Raw genomic sequence first — 12,237 nt, forward strand, 5'->3', positions numbered from 1 at the left:
GCAGAAAAGGGATTGGGGGTCCCAGTTACCCAATTCATATGATGGAGTAGGAAAAGAGCATCATGACATTTTTGGTGAACACTGGTATATAACTTTCAATTAATAAATAAATGTAACATCAAACCAGGGGAAGATGTGGAGAGGAAGAGTGATTTGGTAGTTTTACAATCCTGCTGGATTTAGGCGGAGAAAGAAAGAGCTTGAAGGAATTATCAAAGAGTTGAGATCTGGGATTGGTTAGAGGTTGATTGTAAACTGTTTGGTATGCAAAGGGAAGAAGATGTTTCTCCTGGCATCCAGGAGTCGCACAAGGTCTGTGGTCTGTTGACCAAAGATTGTACTGTGCTATCAGATTGTACTGAAGGAGATTGCTGTTGATCAGCTGCTTTGGGAGCTGAGATTTGAATTTGTGAAGTTCATCTGAGGACTCTGTTTGCCTGTGCTTTTTTTATATCTAAATAGCAGGGTCCTTAAAATGATTTGGCTTTAATATGATAGAGCACCAGTCTTAGGAGGAATCTGTGTGGTGGCATTTGACATCCTTACACTTTTTTTGTGTTGGTGCGATTATAGGAGCAAAGCAGCAAATGCGTATTTCACAGAAATACAAGTTCACCACTCAAAAATTCAAACCAGCTATACTTGGAGCAAATTACAAGCTACTTCTTTCCAAATGCCATTAGCTGTTTTCCTGGACTATGACTGCAATCCTAAACACACTTACTAGGAAGTAAGCCCCACTGAACACAGGGAGACTTACTTCTGAGTAAACAGTCATGGAACTGTTCTATGAATAGATTTCAGCCCCAGCTGTTTGCAGTTTGTAGCTCCGAGAGTGTAGAAACTCTATATACATTCTATGAGTCTTGGGAATAAATGGAATAAATATTGGGAATAAATAATTAACTAAGGGCCCATCTAAACTTCTGTTTGTCCCATGATTTCAAGCCATGGGTCTGAGTGGTTTTTATTTTGTCCCACCGCTTTCTCTGGGAAAACCTGCTGTTTAATGTTGAATCAATCTGGTTTTTGCAGATTGATGCTTGTTCTAATTTAGCAGTAAACAGCTGGTTTTCCCAGGGACATGGTTGGACAAAACAAAAACCCCACCTCTCAGACCCATGACTTAAAATCACTTGAAATCACTGGATAAAAGGAAGTGTGGATGGGCTCTTAGCAAGCCTAATGGCCAAACAAGATGTTATAAGAGGAACAAAACTGAAAGCTCTCCATCGCTTTCTCTTCTCTCTTCTGTGTAATGTCTAAAACAAACAGCCTATATAATTATGTTGCATGTTTTCCTGGCCCCATGTTATATCATTGGTTCACAAGAACAGGGAAACACGTTCTGTGATGTCATTACAATTTCCATTCAACAGCATAAAGTGAAAGAATAGAGTTACAAAAGTAGAGTTACAAGAGTAGAGTTACATGTGCCTATTATAATGTATACCTTGGCCATGGGTTGCTGACATTTATTGTAAGACAACACCCAGAAAGAAACCCAGCCCAGAACTTTAAGATGGGATATTGTACACCTTAAAGGTGTGAGCACAGTCAGTGCCTCTGATTTGCATCAGTGATAAACTTTTTGTACTAAAGTTACTGCAGCGTATCAGGTACAATTATAACTTTACTGAAGGGTGACATTGTTCTGCATCATTTGGCATGAAAAGAAGGCAGATTATATTGAAATTTCAGCAAAGCTGGTATATATGCTTATCCAGGGCATAGGGAAGCAGTAGCTACCACTGAAAAATTTGTGTAAGAGTTTTTCATGCCTAATTTGGAATGAATTTCTGCAGAACCCAGCAACTATTAAATAAATAAAGACCTATACCGGAAGCAAGCAGCATCAGTTAGTGCTGTGAATAGAATTACTTGTAAGCATTAAAATGCCTTTAAAAATAATAATAAACCACTTAAAGCTGAGAAATACCATAAGCTGCTAAAGGATATTAACTTCTGTTGCTCTGCCAAATTGCTGTAAAAAATGTTAACTTTCACTTCAGTTCCCTATGGGAGAGGAAAATTATATACCCTTTGCATATACTGTTTACTTGTAAACAGATCAGCTAACCACATTAAAATGTGTTAAAATTAGCACCCATTTAGGTTCTATTTGATTTTCTTCATATACAAAGTCGGATCTTGACAGGTATCACACAGTATAATGCTATAACACCGTATGGGTTGGGTGGGGAAGAAACCCTCTTCAAGTGGAAATTGGGGTTTTCATTCTCTGTATGTGTTACGTGGAGAAAACAATTTATAAATTGTTATAATTCTATTATTCTGATTCTGGGTTGTGTTTCATAGTTTACAATGCACACAGTACATGATGTGAATAATAGCTCTCCTTGACAGGGAGAACTAATTTGAAGCACAGTGTTCACTTTTGAGCTCTACAGATGTGCAGCATCTTCCAGCTCATGTTTGATTGCCATGATTGTGGGAGCCCACATATATATATATATATATATATATATATATATATTATAATAATATTTATTAAGTTTCAAATTAACACATAAAAACACAAATACAAACAACAATAAAAACATACAAAAACCAACATACAAAACAAAAACAAAACAAGTATAAATTCAGATCTTATTTTCAAAACCAACTTTCACCGACCTCCTCGCACCTCCCCCTTCTGTATTCTAATCTCATTTTTCTTGTCAGCAAATCCATTCCCATAATTCCCATAATTTTTAATAATTCTATTCTTTTTCCTTAATCAACACCCCTGCAAACCGCTAATTTTTAAACCCATATCTTTTTAGCCTTCATTAATTTTATAATGTTTGTTAAGGTAGTCTTTAAACTTCTTCCAATCTTCTTCCACTGTCTCTTTGTCCTGGTCTCGGATTCTGCCAGTCATCTCTGCCAGTATTGTGGGAGCCCACATATAGCCTAGGAGCCACTGGAAGGGAGAGAGGGGATTGAGGAAACCACACTCCTCCCTTCTCCCTTCAGCCAAATTGCCACAACACGATTGCTTCCCCTTGTTGTCAGCCTAGTGTCTATAACTGAGCAATGTGATACTGAGTGATACTGGCCAATAATAATCGTTACACTGTTATATGTAAGAAACATAATTTTTGTAAGCTATTCTAAGCCCTGACTATATTCAGATGATAAGTTAAGAACTTGCTTTTTATACAGGCCACCAGCATAGACAGGGTACATCTAGTTGTTTACAGCTCTAAGTAACAGTCCAACTCTGCAAAACATCTCCTGGCCAGAACTGGTTCTGTGTCCAGACCTTGAGAGCCTGGTGTGGCATGACAGTGATTTTTGGTGCTTGGAATGGCTCTGTTGGCCCACTATTTTCCAGTAGGAACTTTGGGTGATACCCAACGTTATATGGGTATATTTCCTCTTCCTCTTTTTCCTTCTCCTCCTCCCCCAGCCTTCTTCTAAAGCAGATTTGATGTGTGTGAGTGAGGCTGTCAGTGGGAAAGAAAAATAAAGGGTAGGGATGGGCAAATCTGTCTGTTTTCTGTTCTTAAGTTCAGTTCACTACTTTTCCGCATCACTTTGCTATTTTTTTTAATGCCCTCACAAAAATCATCAGCATTTTAGTGAGCATTTTCCCTAATATATACATTTCAATGCAATTTTACCTCATTTATTAGAAGCCGTTTCACCTAATGCAATGCATTTTAATGTTATTTTTGCTAATGTATGCACTTTTGTGACAGTTTCCCCTAAAATATGCAACTTTGTACACTATTTTTAGTTGAAGAATTGTATTGCAAAATTTGGAGAAGTGTGAATTTTGGAGGGTAGCTGCATTTCAGTTTGTGCATTGTTTCAGAAAGTGCAAATTTGCTGGGTTCATGTTAAAATGTGATCTAAATCAAAATTCACTCCCATTTTATTTATTTATTTATTTATTTATCTATCTATAAAATTTGCACACCACCTTTCATACAAAGATCTCAAGGTTCACAGCATAAAAATTAATCTCCTATCACTAGGAATAGGAAGTCCAATTCTGCTGCGGTATCTGCTTCCCTGGCAGATGGGTGTAACTGGATATCATCATTGTACTTTGTTATTAACTCATTTTTAGTTCAGAGAACAGTTGTTTGGAAGCTATGACAGAGGGGGAGATTCATATTCCCCATCAGGAAAAAAAATATTTTAGAATGTTGATCTCATAATGTATAAGTTGCAATCACTGAATAGCATATCCAAGGAGTTTCTGCAAGATGCTAGAAATGTGTGATAGCAAAGGGTTTTCTCTGGATATTTTAACACTCACCAAGGATGGGAATTAATAAATATTTTGCACCTTATAAAAATGCACAGCTTTAATATAGGTGAAATGAAACATGTTTCCCATCATCTTTTAAACTTGTTTGATTTGGGCACTTTGAAAGCATTCTATACAGTATCTCTCTTATCTTAAAGCATATTTATGATCTTCAATTTCAAGTGTGCAACAGAACATCTCAATGTCAAGAAGACATCTGCTTGTCACTTTTTCATCTGAGATTGCCTGATGAGTTGTCAAAACTGTACAAATCTATATGTGTTGGCTCTGATCCTCCTTTTATCTGTTTACTTTGGAAAGGTTTCATCAATGCTAGAGACTTAAATGAGCTTTGCAGATCAAAGGAGGCCCAAAAAAACTCTTGAATGCATTTGTACTTAATATATAAATAAGAATTTGAAACATGACAGATTCTTTAAAGGAGCGTTTTGTAAACTTACAAAAAAAATCCTTTTCTAATTTGTTTTGGGGTGGGGAAATGAAAGTTTTTCTTAATAGCTATAACTCTTTGTATTAAAAACCATTTCAAGTCCTTTCAGCCAGCCACCTCTCAGCATAACATAGTGTTGCATGCCACCCCAATCTCTGGGCGGCGTGAGATTCCAGGGATCCTGGGCGCTTACCTTTACAACCCACCCACCCCCAGACTTATAACAACAGCAATGTCTAGTTTGAAATGCTCATACAGTGATATAAAGGCAAATATTTGTTATTACAGTTTAGGAACCTGTTTCATGCCTGGTCTGACTTTCTGTTCATCTCACCCATTATTGTCCATTCTGAGTGACAGGGTTTCTGTCTTTCACATCACCTTCTTGCTGGTTATTTAAACTGGAAAGCTACATGCCCCACCCACCTAAAATAAAAGAGAAAATGAATGATCACTGTGCTTTTCCATTCAAGCCAATTCTTTTTCATGCAGATTAGTCAATGTGGGTTGATTGCAGACATAGCTATGTTCAGAGTCAGCACAGGTGTCATCACTTTCAATGAGCCTGCTCTAAGCATGACAGGTAAAATGGGATCCAATGTCTATGAGTGGGAGCCAACGTTAGTCCTACTCCGACTAGACCCATTGAAGTTACTGCATATGACTAACTTTGGCACCTTAATTTGAATCTTTACCGTTAAATCAGAGCAAACAGCAACCTGCAGAAAACCTGAATTGCTGTTTGCTCCAATTCAGCAGTAAAGATAAGGTTTTCCTGGGGAAACCAGCAGGGGGAGAAAGAGAAGCACTCAGACATGGACCAGGAAAACGAGCTGTTCCTAGATAGCATGGGGCAAAAGGTAAGGGTGAATGAGCCCTAAGCCATACTGATTTTATGAGAACTTAGTAAATAAGCATCCTTAGGATTGCAGCCAAATACTTATGAGGAGTTGATCACCAACCGCTAGACCATTCCAACATCTTAGATTCCATTGCATGAACATTATGTCAGTATTTTTGAGTAGGATTGGCTTGCCAATTTAATGTTTACAGTGGAAGAGAGAACCTGTTGAAGGTATAAACTGTGTCAACATTTCCACAGTTTCCTTTCTGTGGGGAGGAATCTGTGTATAATAATAATAAGAATAAGAAAACGAAGAAGAAGAAATTATTATTTATACACCACCCATCTGGCTGGGTTTCTCCAGCCACTCTGGGCGTCTTCCAACAGAACACTAAATACAATAACCTATTAAACATTAAAAGCTTCCCTAAACAGGGCTGCCTTCAGATGTCTTCTAAAAGTCTGGTAGTTGTTGTTCTCTTTGACATCTGGTAGGAGCGCGTTCCACAGGGCGGTTGCCACTACTGAGAAGGCCCCTTGCCTGGTTCCCTGTAACTTGGCTTCTCACAGCGAGGGAACCGCTGCATGTGCATTGCAAAGATTTGCTTTGGCAGGGCGTGTTTCTTCTATCAAACAGGGTTGTTGTTTTTAACTCTGCAATGCTAGTTTCTTTCTGGTGATTTTGTGCCTTGATAGACTGTGCAAAGGCAGACCTTTACCTAGGAGACGTTATCATCTCTGCCTTCTCCAACCTTGTCATTTGTGAACTTCTAGGACCATAAGTGTAGTGACAGGAAGGGCTGTGTGCAGAGTTCCTAGATGCACCCAGATTGAATTGCATCCAAGCCCAAATGAATTTGGACCCAGCTTGTACTTGGACTTGACCAACACCAGCCCCCCACTTCCTCCTGCCTTCCCTAAGCAACTTTTATTTATGAAAGGGGCAGGGTGACCAGTGGCAAGTGTGGTTCTCTGGTGGAGCCAGGACAGTCCTTACTCTGGGCCAGGGTTATGAATCAGGGAAGCCTGAGAAACTACAAATCGCAGGAAATGGCTGTGCTGACCTAGAGCATGCTCAGTAACATCTGGCCCAGTGAAGAAGAAACCTGGATGGCTTCTCTTGGCTGCAGGGAGCCCTTCCCACAACCAGTCCCCCCAAGTCTTCACAAGGTGCTCTTTGAATGAAAGTCAAGGGAGTACTGGAGACAATTTTCCATGTTTAGTTTTTCCGAGCTTTCGCAGAAATGGCTTGGAAAGACCCAAAGTTTTTCCAAGGAGATTATGAAAAAGCTTGGAAAAACTGAATGCTTTCTGAAGCTAGCAGAGGGGAGCTCACCCATGACTAGACCTTTTCTTCCCCCATCCACAATCTGGGACTGACTATATTTCTTCTTGTAAAATACTAATAACAAGGCATTGCTGAAAAGTCCAAGGAATGACTTTCCATTTGTAACATACCGCAGAAAAAGTTAAACCTAATGATTATAGTTTACATAGGGAGGGGATCATTTTAAACACAAGGAGACTTTTATTGTCATAATATTTTCAGCTAAGTCACTAGAAATATATGGGAGGAATTGTTTGTATTAAGAAAATTGATTAAAACTGGAATAGAAATACATTTCAGCCAACTTTAAAAAGTTAGATATTCCTGTGAATCAGCCCTTATTTAGGTAAGGATTTGTTTTAGTGAATAATAAATCTTTGCAGTTGATTAGCAATGTTTGATTGATGAAAAGCAAGAATGCAGCATTCTCTGCCATCTGCAGTGATCTTGGTGCTGCATGTCAGAGAATGTGAGGTTTAAGTAATCGTAGAATATACCTTCAGCACTGGGAAAAACTCAAAAGTGGTTCACAAGCCAGAGGAAATGTTTTTATTGCATACACAGCACCAAACAATATATTAATGTGGCTGTGGAAAATAAAATTTATTCACTGTTTTGTTCTACTGTTTTATTAGTGTTCCAACTTACTTGAAGAAGTGCCTTTCCCATAGTTTATGACAGAGACAGAGGCCCTTCTCATAGAAACACCAGTGTGGATGGTAAAGGAGATTGTGAATGCAAGAGGAAGCTTTCTTAGTTGTGGCCCCCCATTCCTGGAACTCCCTCCTGGGGAGATCAGGGAGAATGAGGTAGCATTCTTGTTCCTCCAGGCCTTTGCAAGTGGTTAGGTATATTTTTGTACTATAGGTTTTATAACTTCCATTTTAATTATTGGATGTGGTTGACTGGATTTTATGTTGTTAGTTGCCTTAGGCACCCTTTGGAGAAGATGGGTGGCTATTGTTGTTGTTGTTGCTGCTGCTGCTGCTGCTACTGTTATTTACATACTGCTTAATGCCCAGATAGGCTTTTAAGCAGTTTACAAAGTAAAACACCAGTTTCAGAAACATTAAAATATAAACATCCACTATTAAAATGCACAATACAACAATCCTATTGAAGCATTACTGCTGTTGAAACAGGAGATTCAGTTTGAAAGACTAAGGGATATAAATTTAATGAATAATAAACAAATGATAACTCTTATTTCCTGCGTAGAATAGGAGTTGTTACACTAAATTATATAGGGAGATTAAAACTAATTCCCTGAGTCCAAGGTTCTTTCCCCACCGTCCATGTGTGATTTAGAACTGAAGGGCGGTATAGAAGCAAGCTTATTACTCTTTGACCATGAACATATTGTTGGGGGTGGGGGCTTCCCACACAAACCTTGAGCCCCTGTCAGTAGAGCACATGGAAAATGTTCAGCCCATGTCGGTTTGTTGTGTCTGTTGTTGTTGTTGCTGCTGCTGCTGTTGACGGGGAGGGGAAGAGTGCAGCAGGAGATGTTTCTGATCACCAGTTATTTTGGGTCAGAAACTGAGCATTTGCACAACGGCAAAGAACCTCTCCTACTCTGCCAACTTTCCCATCTCCAGTCGTCCTCCTTTAGGTGCTGCATTGGAGGGATGCATGTGAAGATCTGCTTTCCTGTATTATCCTGGAAAAGGAAAGGCAAAGTGTGGGATCTTATAGGAGCAATTCCTGTTATAATCTGAAATGCTTCAGTCCTGCTCTCTGCACACTATAATATAAAACTTCAGACAGTTTAGCAATCATTTTTCAAGAGAAACAATGGGCCCCATATCACTGGAGGGGGTGTGTTCAGTTGCTCTCTCTATGTGTAGGCTCTGCAGGGAAGAATGACATGGAACTGCACTCAGTGGCTGCACCCTTAGATTGCCACACCTTGGTGGCCTGCCTTCTCACATCCATGTGTTCAGTGGCACACCACGCATAGCTTACGCTTGTTGGCACACTGCACAGTCAGGAAACCCAATCACATAGGGTGCCCAATCCAATAGAATACCTATGCATCTACAGCATACATTGCAGATGTTTCATTGGATGTGCTGCGAGCAGGGTGGACTTCAGAAGCAGGGCCAAACATAGTTCACACAACTTGCACATGGCGGGGATGACTGAATGGACCTAGATGCACAAATGCTTCAGACAAAGTCTGACCTAAAGATTTATCTTTTCATGTATCTTAATCTAAGGTTCACTGAGCCATAGCTACTGGAATACATATTATTATTTTAAATTGTCCCAAAATGTTCCATTCACTATTTCATCTACTGTTCAAAATCCTAAGCAGCCTAATTTATGACGGCAATATAGATGTTACACTCATTCATGGTTTCTCTTCTTCTTAAAAAATGGATATGAGAGAAATATGAGTTAGAAGTATAGCCAGCAGCCTGGAAAACACATTACAAGACTTGGAAACCAGAACAACAGATATCTGCATGTTGAACAGTTGAAGTTTGTTCCACTCCATTAGGGTTTGGTTTATGCAACTGACAATTATGTGAGTAACAGATATTTGAGTATAGGCTGTACATCATTTTCCATTTACAACATCCTGATGTGTGTGTGTATGTGTGTGTGCGCATGTGTGTGTGTTTTTTTAAACTTAAACCAACAATAGGAAAAATCAAAATGTGACAGCTATGAAATGAGATCCCATAGTAACCACTAAAGAATGCAAGCTAAAATAGAATGCCTGAAAGTTAGCTGCCTATCTTGGCCCCCGTAGGAAAAGGCCTTTGTTTTAACAGGTGCCCAGCACCTATAGCACCTAAGGAAGTCAATGAGCCCTGCAGTTTCTCAGCCACTGTGGCCATCTAGAAGCCTGCTTTGGGCTACCCACAAGGCCTACAGTCTCTATTGGGCTTTTGTTTTTTTAATAGCAGACTAGGCCTTCCTGTCCCCACTGCAGTGTGATCGCACACATTTTGAAACACACTTATCCCTTGGGTTCATGATATTGGCTGACTGGTTCTTTGGATCCTGATCCTCTGAAAATGAACTCATGTCCTGGGGGGGGGGGTAGCTTCATTGTTGATTTTGCAGGTTTAAATTGTTTAATCGGGATTGAAGTTAGATTCTTGATGCCCCTGCCATTTTTTCCAACTGAAGTCACAATCCAGAAATCTGTTTAACTGACTTGGCATACATAGCAGGAGGCCTTCAGGTGTCCCTAAAATAAACAGGACCTTCACACATCCACACCTGTTTGGTCATAATGCCTGGCTTATTGATAATCATAAACCTAAAATGTTTTCTGACTGCTGTTGCTTGATTGTACTGTATTTCCAGTGTGATATGTCATCCTGGCCTAAAGGGTACATATCATGGGTAGGCAAACTAAGGCCCGGGGGCCGGATCCGGCGCATTTGCCTTTAAATCTGGCCCGTGGATGGTCCAGAAATCAGCTTGTTTTTACATGTGTAGAATGTGTCCTTTTATTTAAAATGCATCTCTAGGTTATTTGTGGGGCCTGCCTTGTGTTTTTACATGAGAAGAATGTGTGCTTTTATTTAAAATGTGTCTCTGGGTTATTTGTGGGGCATAGGAATTCGTTCATTTCCCCCCAAAAAATATAGTCCGGCCCCTCACAAAGTCTCAGGGACAGTAGACCGCCCCCCTGCTGAAAAAGTTTGCTGACCCCTGGATATGATTCCGGTGCTTTGCAAGACCAGGGAAGGCCTTGCTTTGCCATCTTTAGCTGTGGCAGGAGTGACTGTTACTGCCAAGAAGGGTCTTCGTCAAATATGACCTTGTCATGGCACGCGAGAGAAGGTTTCTTCCCTTGCTTGTGCTGTAGAAGCAGTGGCACCATGAATGTCAAGAATCAGAGGCTCTCTCTTTCCCTCTGGGCAGCCTACCTTGGCTCTGGTGCTTCTCTTTTGTCAAGGCTTCTGCTTTGGGTATACCCCTCCATTGGCTCTCTGCAGTCCAAGGGCCCTCCATCTCCCTCAGCCTGCCATAGTGAAAGGCACCCGCACAAATTCACTTCTAAATATAAAGGCTGCATTTGTGGTCTGTGAGTATGTGTGTCCAAAAGGGGGGGGGGGGGGATTGTCCAATCAGAGAAAAGGCTCACATGACCAAGGGCGTATCAAAATGCACAGCTATTCAACTATTTCCAAAATAAACTTTTCAGCAAAACCAGTTGTTGGCCAGGTTTTTTTTATGCTTTAAAAGTATGGTTCTCTTTATGCCCTCCCTCATCACCTCTCTGCACATCAAGGGGAGGCTTTGCCTCCTGATCAGGGTGCTGGGCTCCATATGCCCCAGCAATGTGTTGTTGTTGTTGTTGTTGTTGTTGTTAATACAATGCCCATCTGGCTGGGTTTCCCCAGGCACTCTGGGCGGCTCCCAAGAGAATATTAAAAACACGATAAAACATCAAACATTAAAACTTTAAACTTCCCTAAACTTTAAATTTGTTTTCTTTTTGCCACCACTACCACCAAAATCAGTGGCCTCTTGGAGTGGTTCTCCACTGGGAGAGGGAAGATTAGGGTCCTGAACATACCCCTGTGCTAATGGATGGGCTGCTAGCAATCTAGTATTTGTTTTTTCTTTCTTTTGAGTGATTTATCTCCCCCTTCTTTCCACATTGCTTTTTATGAAGAAAATTGAAGTCTTTGAGGCCTTTTTTTGTTTTCAGGAAGTTTTCTGCACAGGAAATACTTTGGTTTAAATTCAGCAGTAGTCTCAAACAAGTGGAGATAATTAAGAAGGGTCTTGAATTTATGGCTTCAAAAGAAAAGGTTCCCTCGCATGCTGCTGCTATCTATTGTGGCATTACCTTACCTCAAATGGCAGTTGGTGATGATGCTGACGACGACAGTGTTGTAAAAGGCAACGGCTCAAATTCTTGATTTACGTCACTTCACTTCAAAAGAGCTCTCTTGTTCAAACATGAAACATTCACCATAAATATTTCAACATTAGACCTTCATTTGATTTTTAGACCAGTTGTTGAGCTAAAAAAAAGAAACCTTTATCTTCCCCTGAGCTGCAGCTCCCATATCGCTAGTGACATAAATGTCACCTTAGCTCAGCAGGTGATTCAGAACACACTCTCCCTTGAAATCAAAATCCAAGATTCAAAGAATCCTTTGAAAGCAGAGCACTTTTTAATGCAGGGTTTTGTTTTTCGGTGTGTGTGTGTGTTTATATATAAAAAAAGTTCCCTTGCAGCCATTGCAATGAGATCCCTTCTGCTTTTCATTTTTCTCCTGTATTTTTTCAAGCTTCACCAAAGTTGCAACTGTATTTGTTGACTGCGTAGAGCCAATGTAATCCATAGTTAGGTTGCTTGCCTTAGGTTCAAA

At 40.1% G+C, this 12,237-nt stretch overlaps 1 protein-coding gene and 1 long non-coding RNA gene across 3 annotated transcripts in view; one reads left to right on the plus strand and one right to left on the minus strand.

Annotated features, from left to right (window-relative positions):
* Window positions 1-12,237, plus strand: part of CACNA2D3 (calcium voltage-gated channel auxiliary subunit alpha2delta 3) — a 494,630-nt gene that overhangs the window by 469,290 nt on the left and 13,103 nt on the right. The gene's annotated exons all lie outside the window — the stretch shown is intronic.
* Window positions 7,425-11,844, minus strand: LOC307209728. The gene is made up of 2 exons (XR_013835727.1): window positions 11,714-11,844; window positions 7,425-8,549 (listed from the first exon to the last, which is right to left on the minus strand). It is a non-coding gene; the product is annotated as an uncharacterized lncRNA (long non-coding RNA).

Source organism: Podarcis cretensis (genome assembly GCF_951804945.1).
Source record: "Podarcis cretensis genome assembly, chromosome: 2".
NCBI lineage: Eukaryota > Metazoa > Chordata > Lepidosauria > Squamata > Lacertidae > Podarcis > Podarcis cretensis.